The sequence below is a fragment of the Schistocerca gregaria genome, unplaced genomic scaffold (genome assembly GCF_023897955.1).
Source record: "Schistocerca gregaria isolate iqSchGreg1 unplaced genomic scaffold, iqSchGreg1.2 ptg000437l, whole genome shotgun sequence".
NCBI classification, from domain to species: Eukaryota; Metazoa; Arthropoda; class Insecta; order Orthoptera; family Acrididae; genus Schistocerca; species Schistocerca gregaria.
The window spans coordinates 1,444,862-1,456,622 of record NW_026061860.1 but is presented as its reverse complement, the minus strand read 5'-3'; positions in this window follow the sequence as shown (position 1 = coordinate 1,456,622).

Genomic DNA, 11,761 nt, shown 5'->3' with positions numbered 1-11,761 from the left:
TTACTGGCTATTACTTCAACTTAGAAGCTTCATCTGTGTTCTATTATGGTGCTTTTAGTGTCTCCGCATACCGCAGCACGCGATATTGCTTTGCAGACGAAAAGAACAACCGTTTCAGACAGAAGAGCATCCAATGTGACGATCTGGCTTTAAGTAGATTCGATAACAAATGACGAAAACGGACGGATTTCTCAGGTTTTTACTACATATGAACACTTTTCACATTCTCCCGTACCACGCGGCTGCTAGTCCTCCTTTCATGCAAAATCTTAAGTTCCTAATTCATGCCCCAGGCACCATAGAAGTGTAAATAGTCAATAATCGATACCTAAAACTTGAATTGTACTACTTCTTACTGGCTATTACATCAACTTAGAAGCTTCATCTGTGTTCTACTATGTTGATTTTAGTGGTTCCGCATTCCGCAGCACGCGTCATAGCTTTGCAGACGATAAATGTAACCGTTTCAGATAGAAGAGTGGCGAATGTTACGATCTGGCCTTAAGTCGATTCGATAACAAATGACGAAAACGGACGGATTTCTGAGGTTTTTACTACATATGAAAATTTTTCACATTCTCCCGTGCAACTCGGCTGCTAGTCCTCCTTTCATGCAAAACGTTAAGGTCCTAGCCCATGTCCAAGGCATCAAAGCCAGCTAAAAAGTCAATAATCGATAACTAAAACTTGAATTGTACTAGTTCCTACTGGATATTACATCAACTTAGAAGCTTCATCTGTGTTCTACTATGGTGCTTTTAGTGTCTCCTCATACCGCAGCACGCGAAATAGCTTTGCAGACGATAAGTACAACCGTTTTAGAGAGAAGAGCGGCCAATGTGACGATCTGGCTTTAAGTCGATTCGATAGCAAATAACGAAAACGGACGGATTTCTGAGGTTTTTACTACATACGCACACATTTCACATTCTCCCGTGCAACGCGGCTGCTAGTCCTCCTTTCATGCAAAATCTTAAGTTCCTAGCTCATGTCCAAGGCACCATAGAAGGGTAAAAAGTCAATAATCGATACCTAAAACTTGAATTATACTACTTCTTATTGGCTAGTACACCAATTTAGAAGCTTCATCTGTGTTATACTATGGTGCTTTTAGTGTCTCCGGATACCGCAGCACGCGACATAGCTTTGCAGACGATAAATGTAACCGTTTCAGACAGAACAGCGGCCAATGTGACAATCTGGCTTTAAGTCGATTCGACAACAAATGCCGAAAACGTACGGATTTCTCAGGTTTTTACTACATATGAACACTTTTCACATTCTCCCGTGCAACTCGGCTGCTAGTCCTCCTTTCATGCAAAATCTTAAGTTCCTAGGTCATGTCGAAAGCACCAAAGAAGGGTAAAAACTCAATAATCGATACCTAAAACTTGAATTGTACTACATCTTACTGCTTATTACATAAACTTAGAATCTTCATGTGTGTTATACTATGGTGTTTTTAGTGTCTCCGCATAACGCAGCACGCGACATAGCTTTGCAGACGATAAATGTAACCGTTTCAGAGAGAAGAGCGGCCAATGTGGCGATCTGGCTTTAAGTCGATTCGATAACAAATGACGAAAACGGACGAATTTCTCAGGTTTTTACCACATATGAACACTTTTGACATTCTCCCGTGCAACTCGGCTGCTAGTCCTCCTTTCATGCAGAATCTTAAAGTTCTAGTTCATGTCCAAGGCACCAAAGCCAGCTAGAAAGTCAATAATCGATACCTAAAACTTGAATTGTACTAGTTCCTACTGGATATTAATTCAACTTAGAAGCTTCATCTGTGTTCTACTATGGTGCTTTTAGTGTCTCCGCAAACCGCAGCAGGCGACATAGCTTTGCAGACGATAAGTACAACCGTTTCAGAGAGAAGAGCGGCCAATGTGACGATCTGGTTTTAAGTCGATTCGATAACAAATGACGAAAACGGACGAATTTCCCAGGTTTTTACTACATATGAACACTTTTCACATTCTCCCGTGCAACGCGGCTGCTAAACCTCCTTTCATGCAAAATCTCAAGTTCCTAGCTCATGTCCAAGGCAAAAAAGAAAGGTAAAAAGTCAATAATCGATACCTAAAACTTGAATTGTTCGACTTCTTACTGGCTATTACATCAACTTAAAAGCTTCATCTGCGTTCTACTATGGTACTTTTAGTGTCTCCGCATACCGCAGCACGCGACATAGCTTTGCAGACGTTAAATGTAACCGTATCAGACAGAACAGCGGCCATTGTGACGATCTGGCTTTAAGTCGATTCGACAACAAATGACGAAAACGGACGGATTTCTCAGGTTTTTACTACTTATGAACACTTTTCACATTCTCCCGTGAAACTCGGCTGCTACTCCTCCTTTCATGCATAATCTTAAGGTCCTAGCTCATGTCCAAGGCACCAAAGAAAAGTAAAAAGTCAATAATCGATACCTAAAACTTGAATTGTACTACTTCTTACTGGCTATTACATTAACATAGAGGCTTCATCTGTGTTATACTATGGTGCTTTTAGTGTCTCCGCATACCGCAGCACGCGACATAGCTTTGCAGACGATAAGTACAACCGTTTCAGAGAGAAGAGCGGCCAATGTGACGATCTGGCTTTAAGTCGATTCGATAACAAATGACGAAAACGGAAGGATTTCTCAGGTTTTTACTACATATGAACACTTTTCACATTCTCCCGTGCAACGCGGCTGCTAGTCCTCCTTTCATGCAATATTTTTAGTTCATAGCTAATGTCTGAAGCACCAAAGAAGGGTAAAAAGTCAATAATCGATACCTAAAACTTGAATTGTACTACTTCTTACTGGCTATTACATCAACATAGAAGCTTCATCTGTGTTCTAATGGTGCTTTTAGTGTCTCCGCATACCGCAGCACGCGACATAGCTTTGCAGACGATAAGGACAACTGTTTCAGAAAGAAGAGCGGCCAATGTGACTATCTGGCTTTAAGTCGATTCGATAACAAATTACGAACACGGACGGATTTCTCAGGTTTTTACTACATATAAACACTTTCCACATTCTCCCGTGCAACGCGGCTGCTAGTCCTCCTTTCATGCAAATTCTTGAGTTTCTAGCTCATGTCCAAGGCACCAAAGCCAGCTAAAAAGTCAATAATCCATAACTAAAACTTGAATTGTACTACTTCTTACTGGCAATTACATCAACTTAGAAGCTTCATCTGTGTTCTACTATGGTGCTTTTAGTATCTCCGCAAACCGCAGCAGGCGACATAGCTTTGCAGACGATAAGAACAACCGATTCAGAGAGACGACCGGCCAATGTGACGATCTGGCTTTAAGTCGATTCGATAACAAATGACGAAAACGGGAGGATTTCTCAGGTTTTTACTACATATGAACACTTTTCACATTCTCCCGCACAACGCGGCTGCTAGTCCTCCTTTCATAAGAAATCTTAAGTTCCTAGCTCATGTCCAAGGCACCAAAGAAGGGTAAAAAGTCAATAATCCATAACTAAAACTTGAGTTGTACTACTTCTTACTGGCTATTACATCAATTTAGAAGCTTCATCTGTGTTCTGCTATGGTGCTTTTAGTGTCTCCGCATACCGCAGCACGCGACATAGCTTTGCAGACGATAAGTACAACCGTTTCAGAGGGAAGAGCGGCCAATGTGACGATCTGGCTCTAAGCCGATTCGATAACAAATGACGAAAACGGGCGGATTTCTTAGGTTTTTACTACATATAAACACTTTTCACATTGTCCCGTGCAACTCGGCTGCTAGTCCTCCTTTCATGCAAAACGTTAAGGTCATAGCTCATGTCCAAGTCATCAAAGCCAGCTAAAAAGTCAATAATCCATAACTAAAACTAAAATTGTACTTCTTCTTACTGGCTATTACATCAACTTAGATGCTTATTCTGTGTTCTGCTATGGTGCTTCTAGTGTCTCCGCATACCACAGCACGCCACATAGCTTTGCAGACGATAAGTACAACCGTTTCAGAGAGAAGAGCGGCCAATGTGACGATCTGGCTTTAATCCGATCCGATAACAAATGATGAAAACAGACGGATTTCTCAGGTTTTTACTACATATGAAGAATTTTCACATTCTCCCGTGTAACGCAGCTGCTAGTCCTCCTATCATGCAAAATCTTAAGTTCCTAGCTCATGTCCAAGGCAACAAAGAAGGGTAAAAAGTCAATAATCGATACCTAAAACTTGAATTCTACTACTTCTTACTGGCTATTACATCAACTTAGAAGCTTCATCTGTGTTCTACTATGGTGCTTCTAGTGTCTCCGCATACCGCAGCACGCGACATAGCTTTGCAGACGATAAAAGTAACCATTTCAGACAGAAGAGCGACCAATGTGACGATCTGGCTTTAAGTCGATTCGATAACAAATGACGAAAACGGATGGATTTCTCCGGTTTTTACTACATATGAACACTTTTCACACTCTCCCGTGCAACTCGGCTTCTAGTCCTCCTTTCATGCTAAATGTTAAGGTCCTAGCTCATGTCCAAGGCACCAAAGCCAGCTCAAAAGTCAATAATCGATAACTTAAACTTGAATTGTACTATTTCTTACTGGCTATTACATCAACCTAGAAGCTTCATCTGTGTTCTACTAAGGTGCTTTTAGTGTCTCCGCATACCGCAGCACGCGACATAGCTTTGCAGACGATAAGTACAACCGTTTCAGAGGGAAGAGCGGCAAATGTGACGATCTGGCTATAAGTCGATTCGATAACAAATGACGAAAACGGACGGATATCTCAGGTTTTTACTACATGTGAACACTTTTCACATTCTCCCGTGAAACTCGGCTGCTAGTATTCCTTTCATGCAAATTAGTAAGGTCCTAGATCATGTCCAAGGCACCAAAGCCAGCTAAAAGGTCAATAATCGATAACTAAAACTTGAATTGTACTACTTCTTACTGGCTATTACATCAACTTAGAAGCTTCATCTGTGATCTACTATGGTGCTTTTAGTGTCTCCACATACCGCAGCACGCGACATAGCTTTGGAGACGGTAAATGTAACCGTTTCAGACAAAAGAGCGGCAAATGTGACGATCTGGCTATAAGTCGATTCGATAACAAATGACGAAAACGGACGGATTTCTCAGGTTTGTACTACATATGAATACTTTTCACATTCTCCCGAGCAACGCGGCTGCTAGTCCTCCTTTCATGCAAAATCTTAAGTTTCTAGGTCATGTCCAAGGCACAAAAGAAGAGTAAATAGTCAATAATCCATACCTAAAACTTGAATTGTACTACTTCTTACTGGCTATTACATCAACTTAGAAGCTTCATCTGTGTTCTATTATGGTGCTTTTAGTGTCTCCGCATACCGCAGCACGCGAAATAGCTTTGCAGACGAAAAGAACAACCGTTTCAGACAGAAGAGCATCCAATGTGACGATCTGGCTTTAAGTAGATTCGATAACAAATGACGAAAACGGACGGATTTCTCAGGTTTTTACTACATATGAACACTTTTCACATTCTCCCGTGCAACGCGGTTGCTAGTCCTCCTTTCATGCAAAATCTTATGTTCCTAGCTCATGTCCAAGGCACCAAAGAAACCTAAAAAGTCAATAATCGATACCTAAAACATGAATTGTGCTACATCTTACTGGCTATTACATCAACTTAGAAGCTTCATCTGTGATCTACTATGGTGCTTTTAGTGTCTCCACATACCGCAGCCCGCGACATAGCTTTGAAGACGGTAAATGTAACCGTTTCAGACAGAAGAGCGGCAAATGTGACGATCTGGCTATAAGTCGATTCGATAACAAATGACGAAAACGGACGGATTTCTCAGGTATGTACTACATATGAACACTTTTCACATTCTCCCGTGCAACTCGGTTGCTAGTCCTCCTTTCATGCAAAATATTAAGGCCCTAGCTCATGTCCATTGCACCAAAGACAGCTAAAAAGTCAATAATCGATAACTAAAACTTGAATTGTACAACTTCTTACTGGCTATTACATCAACTTAGAACCTTCATCTGTGTTCTACTATGGTGCTTCTAGTGTCTCCGCATACCGCAGCACGCGACATAGCTTTGCAGACGATAAAAGTAACCATTTCAGACAGAAGAGCGACCAATGTGACGATCTGGCTATAAGTCGATTCGACAACAAATGACGAAAACGGACGAATATCTCAGGTTTTTACTACATGTGAACACTTTTCACATTCTCCCGTGCAACTCGGCTGCTAGTCCTCCTTTCATGCAAATTAGTAAGGTCCTAGATCATGTCCAAGGCACCAAAGCCAGCTAAAAGGTCAATAATCGATAACTAAAACTTGAATTGTACTACTTCTTACTGGCTATTACATCAACTTAGAAGCTTCATCTGTGTTCTACTATGGTGCTTTTAGTGTCTCCGCATACCGCAAGCACGCGACATAGCTTTACAGACGATAAGCACAACCGTTTCAGAGAGAAGAGCGGCCAATATGACGATCTGGCTTTAAGTCGATACGATAACAAATGACGAAAACGGACGGATTTCTCAGGTTTTTACTACATATGAAAACATTTCACATTCTCCCGTGCAACTCGGCTACTAGTCCTCCTTTCATGGACAACGTTAAGGTCCTAGCTCATGTCCAAGGCACCAAAGAAGGGTAAAAAGTCAATAATCGATAACTAAAACTTGAATTGTACTACTTCTTACTAGCTATTACATCAACCTAGAAGCTTCATCTGTGTTCTATTATGGTGCTTTTAGTGTCTCCGCATACAGCAGCACGCGACATAGCTTTGCAGACGATAAGTACAACCGTTTCAGAGAGAAGAGCGGCCAATGTGACGATGTGGCTTTAAGTCGATTCGATAACAAATGACGAAAACGGACGGATTTCTCAGGTTTTTACTACATATGAATACTTTTCACATTCTCCCGAGCAACGCGGCTGCTAGTCCTCCTTTCATGCAAAATCTTAAGTTTCTAGGTCATGTCCAAGGCACAAAAGAAGAGTAAATAGTCAATAATCCATACCTAAAACTTGAATTGTACTACTTCTTACTGGCTATTACATCAACTTAGAAGCTTCATCTGTGTTCTATTATGGTGCTTTTAGTGTCTCCGCATACCGCAGCACGCGATATTGCTTTGCAGACGAAAAGAACAACCGTTTCAGACAGAAGAGCATCCAATGTGACGATCTGGCTTTAAGTAGATTCGAAAACAAATGACGAAAACGGACGGATTTCTCAGGTTTTTACTACATATGAACACTTTTCACATTCTCCCGTGCAACGCGGTTGCTAGTCCTCATTTCATGCAAAATCTTAAGTTCCTGGCTTATGTCCAAGGCACCAAAGAAACCTAAAAAGTCAATAATCGATACCTAAAACATGAATTGTGCTACTTCTTACTGGCTATTACATCAACTTAGAAGCTTCATCTGTGATCTACTATGGTGCTTTTAGTGTCTCCACATACCGCAGCACGCGACATAGCTTTGGAGACGGTAAATGTAGCCGTTTCAGACAGAAGAGCGGCAAATGTGACGATCTGGCTATAAGTCGATTCGATAACAAATGACGAAAACGGACGGATTTCTCAGGTTTGTACTACATATGAACACTTTTCACATTCTCCCGTGCAACTCTTCTGCTAGTCCTCCTTTCATGCAAATTATTAAGTTCCTACCTCATGTCCAAGGCACCAAAGAAGGGTTAAAAGTCAATTATCCATAACTAAAACTTGAGTTGTACTACTTCTTACCGGCTATTACATGAACTTAGAAGCTTCATCTGTGTTCTACTATGGTGCTTCTAGTGTCTCCGCATACCGCAGCACGCGACATAGCTTTGCAGACGATAAAAGTAACCATTTCAGACAGAAGAGCGACCAATGTGACGATCTGGCTTTAAGTCGATTCGATAACAAATGACGAAAACGGATGGATTTCTCCGGTTTTTACTACATATGAACACTTTTCACACTCTCCCGTGCAACTCGGCTGTTAGTCCTCCTTTCATGCAAATTGGTAAGGTCCTAGATCATGTCCAAGGCACCAAAGCCAGCTAAAAGGTCAATAATCGATAACTAAAACTTCAATTGTACTACTTCTTACTGGCTATTACATCAACTTAGAAGCTTCATCTGTGTTCTACTATGGTGCTTTTAGTGTCTCCGCATACCGCAAGCACGCGACATAGCTTCACAGACGATAAGCACAACCGTTTCAGAGAGATGAGCGGCCAATATGACGATCTGGCTTTAAGTCGATACGATAACAAATGACGAAAACGGACGGATTTCTCAGGTTTTTACTACATATGAACACATTTCACATTCTCCCGTGCAACTCGGCTGCTAGTCCTTCTTTCATGGACAACGTTAAGGTCCTAGCTCATGTCCAAGGCACCAAAGAAGGGTAAAAAGTCAATAATCGATAATTAAAACTTGAATTGTACTACTTCTTACTGGCTATTACATCAACCTAGAAGCTTCATCTGTGTTCTACTATGGTGCGTTTAGTGTGTCCGCATACAGCATCACGCGACATAGCTTTGCAGACGACAAGTACAACCGTTTCAGAGAGAAGAGCGGCCAATGTGATGATGTGGCTTTAAGTCGATTCGATAACAAATGACGAAAACGGACGGATTTCTCAGGTTTTTACTACATATGAACACTTTTCACATTCTCCCGAGCAACGCGGCTGCTAGTCCTCCTTTCATGCAAAATCTTAAGTTCCTAGGTCATGTCCAAGGCACAAAAGAAGAGTAAATAATCAATAATCCATACCTAAAACTTGAATTGTACTACTTCTTACTGGCTATTACATCAAGTTAGAAGCTTCATCTGTGTTCTATTATGGTGCTTTTAGTGTGTCCGCATACCGCAGCACGCGATATAGCTTTGCAGACGAAAAGAACAACCGTTTCAGACAGAAGAGCATCCAATGTGACGATCTGGCTTTAAGTAGATTCGATAACAAATGACGAAGACGGACGGAATTCTCAGGTTTTTCTACATATGAACACTTTTCACATTCTCCCGTGCAACGCGGTTGCTAGTCCTCCTTTCATGCAAAATCTTAAGTTCCTAGCTCATGTCCAAGGCACCAAAGAAACCTAAAAAGTCAAAAATCGATACCTTAAACATGAATTGTGCTACTTCTTACTGGCTATTACATCAACTTAGAAGCTTCATCTGTGATCTACTATGGTGCTTTTAGTGTCTCCACATACCGCAGCACGCGACATAGCTTTGGAGACGGTAAATGTAGCCGTTTCAGACAGAAGAGCGGCAAATGTGACGATCTGGCTATAAGTCGATTCGATAACAAATGACGAAAACGGACGGATTTCTCAGGTTTGTACTACATATGAACACTTTTCACATTCTCCCGTGCAACTCTTCTGCTAGTCCTCCTTTCATGCAAATTATTAAGGCCCTAGCTCTTGTCCATTGCACAAAGACAGCTAAAAAGTCAATAATCGATAAATAAAACTTGAATTGTACTACTTCTTACTTGCTATTACATCAACTTAGAAGCTTCAACTGTGTTCTACTATGGTGCTTTTGCTGTCTCCGCATACCGCAGCACGCGACATAGCTTTGCAGACGATAAGTACAACCGTTTCAGAGAGAAGAGCGGCCAATGTGACGATCTGGCTATAAGTCGATTCGATAACAAATGACGAAAACGGACGGATTCCTCAGGTTTTTACTACATATAAACACTTTTCACATTCTCCCGTGCAACTCGGCTGCTAGTCCTCCTTTCATGCAAAACGTTAAGGTCATAGCTCATGTCCAAGGCATCAAAGCCAGCTAAAAAGTCAATAATCAATAACTAAAACTTGAATTGTACAACTTCTTACTGGGTATTACATCAACTTAGAACCTTCATCTGTGCTCTACTATGGTGCTTTTAGTGTCTCCGCATACCGCAGCACGCGACATAGCTTTGCAGACGATAAGTACAACCGTTTCAGAGAGAGAAGAGCGGGCAATGTGACGATCTGGCTTTAAGTCGATTCGATAACAAATGACGAAAACGGACGGATTTCTCAGGTTTGTACTACATATGAACTCTTTTCACATTCTTCCGTGCAACTCGGCTGCTAGTCCTCCTTTCATGCAAAATATTAAGTTCCTAGCTCATGTCCAAGGCACCAAAGAAGGGTAAAAAGTCAATTATCCATAACTAAAACTTGAGTTGTACTACATCTTACTGGCTATTACATCAACTTAGAAGCTTCATCTGTGTTCTATTACGGTGCTTTTAGTGTCTCCGTATACCGCAGCACGCGACATAGGTTTGCAGAGGAAAAGAACAACCGTTTCAGACAGAAGAGCATCCAATGTGACGATCTGGCTTTAAGTAGATTCGTTAACAAATGACGAAAACGGGCGATTTTTCAGGTTTTTACTACATATGAACACTTTTCACATTCTCCCGTGCAACGCGGCTGCTAGTCCAACTTTCATGCAAAATCTTAAGTTCCTAGCTCATGTCCAAGGCACCAAAGAAAGCTAAAAAGTCAATAATCGATACCTAAAACATGAATTGTACTACTTCTTACTGGCTATTTGATCAACTTAGAAGCTTCATCTGTGTTCTACTATGGTACTTTTAGTGTCTCCACATACCGCAGCACGCGAAATAGCTTTGGAGACGGTAAATGTAACCGTTTCAGACAGAAAAGCGGCAAATGTGACGATCTGGCTATAAGTCGATTCGATAACAAATGACGAAAACGGACGGATTTCTCAGGTTTTTACTACATGTGAACACTTTTCACATTCTCCCGTGCAACTCGGCTGCTAGTCCTCCTTTCATGCAAATTGTTAAGGTCCTAGATCATGTCCAAGGCACCAAAGCCAGCTAAAAGGTCAATAATCGATACCTAAAACTTGAATTGTACTACTTCTTACCGGCTATTACATCAACTTAGAAGCTTCATCTGTGTTCTACTATGGTGCTTTTAGTGTCTCCACATACCGCAGCACGCGACATAGCTCTGCAGACGATAAGTACAGCCATTTCAGAGGGAAGAGCGGCCAATGTGACGATCTGGCTCTAAGTCGATTCGATAACAAATGACGAAAACGGGCGAATTTCTCAAGTTTTTACTCCATATGAACACTTTTCACATTCTCCCGTGCAACTCGGCTGCTAGTCCTCCTTTCATGCAAAATGTTAAGGTCCTAGCTCATGTCCATTGCACCAAAGACAGCTAAAAAGTCAATAGTCGATAAATAAAACTTGCATTGTACTACTTCTTACTGGCTATTACATCAACTTAGAAGTTTCATCTGTGTTCTACTATGGTGCTTTTCGTGTCTCCGCATACAGCAGCACGCGACATAGATTTGCAGACGATAAGTACAACCGTTTCAGAGAGAAGAGCGGGCAATGTGACGATCTGGCTTTAAGTCGATTCGATAACAAATGACGAAAACGGACGGATTTCTCAGGTTTTTACTACATATGAACACTTTTCACATTCTCCCGTGCAACGTGGCTGCTAGTCCTCCTTTCATGCAAAATCTTAAGTTCCTAGCTCATGTCCAAGGCACCAAAGCCAGCTAAAAAGTCAGTAATCGATACCTAAAACATTAAATGTACTACATCTTACTGGCTATTACATCAACTTAGAAGCTTCATCTGTGTTCTACTATGATGCTTTTAGTGTCTCCACATACTGCAGCACGCGACATAGCTTTGGAGACGGTAAATGTAACCGTTTCAGTCAGAAGAGCGGCAAATGTGACGATCTG